This window comes from Mus caroli, chromosome 1 (genome assembly GCF_900094665.2).
Source record: "Mus caroli chromosome 1, CAROLI_EIJ_v1.1, whole genome shotgun sequence".
NCBI lineage: Eukaryota > Metazoa > Chordata > Mammalia > Rodentia > Muridae > Mus > Mus caroli.
This window is the reverse complement of record NC_034570.1, coordinates 98,640,384-98,643,874: the sequence shown is the minus strand read 5'-3', so window position 1 is coordinate 98,643,874 and position 3,491 is coordinate 98,640,384. Positions and strand designations below refer to the sequence as shown.

The following is a 3,491-nucleotide window of genomic DNA, read 5'->3' as shown; positions in this document are numbered from 1 at the left end:
CTTGTTCTTAGTTTATATCTCTATCTTCAGCACTCAGCACGGTGCTCAGAAAACGATTGGTGCTCAATGAGAGCTTATTAATAGGCAACAGGGCTCAATACGAGCTTATTAGTTGTAGCGGGAGTTTTTTGCTACACCGCTTTGGCTCCCGGCAGGTAGCACGCACGCCCCCGCCCAGGAGCTATTTTTGGATTCGCGAATGAAACACACACACACACACACACACACACACACACACACACGCACGCACAAGCTTATTTTTAACATGGCTTATTAGCTCAGTAGCTGGGCACTTGTAAGCCTTCCGCGGCTAGCATGTCCTTCCCTCTGGTACTCCTGGCTCAACATCTTTTAAATATACTTTAACTTTGCTGCCCTGTTACCTTCTGTGAAGCCCGCTAGTCTTTGCTGCCCAAGACGCTTCTGGGCGGCCCTTTTAGAGGCTGCTTTACTCCTACTTTTCAGATGATATTCCGTCTGCAGCTCTAAGTCTGTTGCTTGTGTCTCTCCTGGGTCAGCACAATTCTAGCTTCCTCCTCCTCCTCCTCCTGCGCCTTACCCCGCGCAACTCTAAGGGTCCTGTCTTGTGCCCCTTTGCCCAGCCATTGGCTGTACCACAATCAAATCCAGCCTGGGGGCAGGCTTCTTTAGCCTGTGTGTAGGACACTGCAACGTGTTTGTTGTTGTTGTTGTTGTGTTGGGGAGTGGGGGTGGGGGTGGTGGTAACACAGTTTGCGAGAGAACACCAACCGCTACAATTAGTAGAGTGGAACAGGAAATTATTTCTGAAAGATGACAGAGAGAAAGACTGAATTGGAATTTTGAAAAATTAAGGAGACAGTGCAGAGAGGTTCCCGAGGTGGTCTCCTGTAGCCATAATGTCATATTTTGCCTCTGACTTTTGGGGAAAGTATTGAATCTAGCACATTAATGGGGTGGGGGGCTCAGTGGAGCTGGGATGAGAATTCTGATGGTGAATTTTAGAGCAGTGTTCTTCACTTTTATGCTATAAGAATGAACGCAAGTTCAATTGATCACCAGATGCTTTTGAATTACCAGCAATTGTCTTGGTGATTTTTTTTTCTTTAAATACAAACCACTTCCCAGATACGCAGGTCAGTCTTGCGCAGAGGCCATGCTAATGCTCTCAATAACGCTCCAATGTTAGCATGTGAGCTGTTGAAGCAAGCATGTTCCAAACAGAATAAACATAAACAGTAAGGACTGCATCACCGTCCATCATCAAACAGGAAAGAAACACTGTCAGCTGTCAGCATTTCAGAGACCAGTGTTCCTTCGGCAGCCGTGAGAAAGCCTATGAAGTGCGCAGACAATGAGCTACAATGAGCTGTGGTATTCTGGTTTTGCCACAATTAGCAGAACACGTCAGTACAAGATTTCCCAAAGGGTTAGTATCCCGTTAATGTGGAGAAAAACTGAATTCAAGATTTTTATATCTCTTGAAACAGATGGTTATAATTTAAACTTCACAAAATATGGGTAGTGGCGGCGGGGGTGGGGGAGGCAATCAAAAAACCTGAAAGTCCCAGTTTCTTGTTTTCCAGGCCAAAGCCTGAAGGATGACTGTATAAATAGTTCTAAGACGCTCATCTATTTTTCTTCCTTCCTGGAGATAATCTGCAGAGTGTCTGTCTGGACACATCTAATGGTTAGCCAGATGGCATTTCCAGATCATTTTTTCTAGAAGCCCGAAATCTCATCAGATACAATGGCATGATTTCAAGCTGGTGCAGGAAAGCAGTATAAAAGCCATGGAATGAACCAGCGGGGTGAGGAAAGATAAGTTGCAGGAAACATATTTAATTTTAAAAGCAACAGTTGGGGCAAGACTAGAAAAATCCTGTGTGTGTTGAATCTGCCACAACTCTTACACAGCACTGCCCTGAGCCTGTCTTAAACACCACCAGCGTATCTCAATGGCTCTACATGCCACTCAAGGGCCTAAATGCCTTTCATAGCTGGAACTGTGAACTGCAAGGTTTTCCTAGCTGAACTCAAATCGATTGCAAAGCAGCTGTGGCTCAGGCAGGTACAGGTGCAGTGCACATTGCCAACAGACCTTGGAGTGTCTCCAGGGAGGTGCTACACTTACAGAAACGCAGAAGGCAAGAGTTATGGGGTCATGGAGCTGCCATCAAGATTTCAGAGAAAGCTTGGGAAGCTAGGCAGTGTGTTAGGTGTTGATGTCCATGTAAGGCAGCCCCTGACAGATGATTCATGATAGAGTTGTAGGCATAAAGCCACAGTGGGGGCCCCAGAAAGAAGTTTCAGCAACAGTGAATTATCCAGGGAAACATTTAAATAAATGCAAAGTAAGCCCTAGAGAGTAGCCCAGTGGAATCAGGATGTTTAGCCTGAGTCTCTTTCATCAGGTATCTGGGAAGTTTGTAACACTTCTCACCTACACCTCCTCCTCATATGTAATCAGGGACGCATAATTGAGTTTGGCTTTCAAGCTCTTGAATTTTCTTTGGGTGTGGAAGTAGAGGAAGGGCAAGGCTCACCTCAAACACTATGTAGCCAATGCTAGCCTTGACCTGAGATACTTAAATACCTTTTGCCCAGTCTCCTTGTTGCTGGAATGTGCCACTATTCATAGTTGGACTTGAACTTTTGATCAATGCTGTAACAGTTAACCTGAGAACTCTTAGAAACAGAATGATACTTTGTCATTGTGAGATGGACAGGGACCTAAAAGTCTGGGCTGGGTGCAATAGTTTGGAGGCTGAAGGCCTCTATGGTAGTCAATCTTGATAGTGAAATATGATCACCGTGGAAGCACACCTCTGAGTCTTTATATGAAGATGTTCCCAGAAAGCTGAAGAAGAAAGATCTGCCTAGATTGTGGGAGGTGCATCCCATAATGTGCAGTTCTGAATAAAAGGAGACAGGGAGCTGAGCCCCAGCATTCGTCTCATTCTGCTTCCTGACCACAGACTCAATGTGACATCACTTTATCCTCTGATAGCCATGCTTTCCCCACTATGATGGATTGGACCCCCAAAGCCTTTTCCTTAAGTTGCTTCTCACTGAGTATTTGGTCCTGGTGATGGGGAGAATATCTAGTGTCTCCAGTGCCCAAGACAGCAGTGATGGGAAGTACTGTGGACTTTCAAGAGATGGGGCTTGGTAGGAGATTCTTAGGACATCCAAGGCATAACCCTAAAAGCAGCTGTGGGACACTGGCTGTTCCTTCTTTCTCCTCACTTCTTAACATCTACAGCTGTATGTATTTTGGTCATGATATGCTGCCCTCATCAAAGGCACAAATCAAGAAGTTATCTGATTATGGACTGGGACATTCAACAGGATAAGGCAGAATGAACCTATTCTCTTTATAGGTTAAATATCTCAGACATTTTCTGTAGTAACACAAAGTTGATAAGAGGGAAGGTCCTTTATATTTGTGACAGAGTGTTTTAATTGTCAACTTGGCACAATCAGGAATCACATGGGAAGAGAATCTCAAT

The 3,491-nt window shown here is 44.9% G+C and overlaps 1 non-coding gene across 1 annotated transcript; it reads right to left on the bottom strand.

Annotated features, from left to right (window-relative positions):
- Positions 1 to 1,085: 1,085 nt before the first annotated feature.
- LOC115032390 lies at positions 1,086 to 1,192 on the bottom strand. The gene has a single exon (XR_003838069.1). It is a non-coding gene; the product is annotated as a U6 spliceosomal RNA (small nuclear RNA).
- Between the last annotated feature and the right edge of the window lie 2,299 nt (positions 1,193 to 3,491).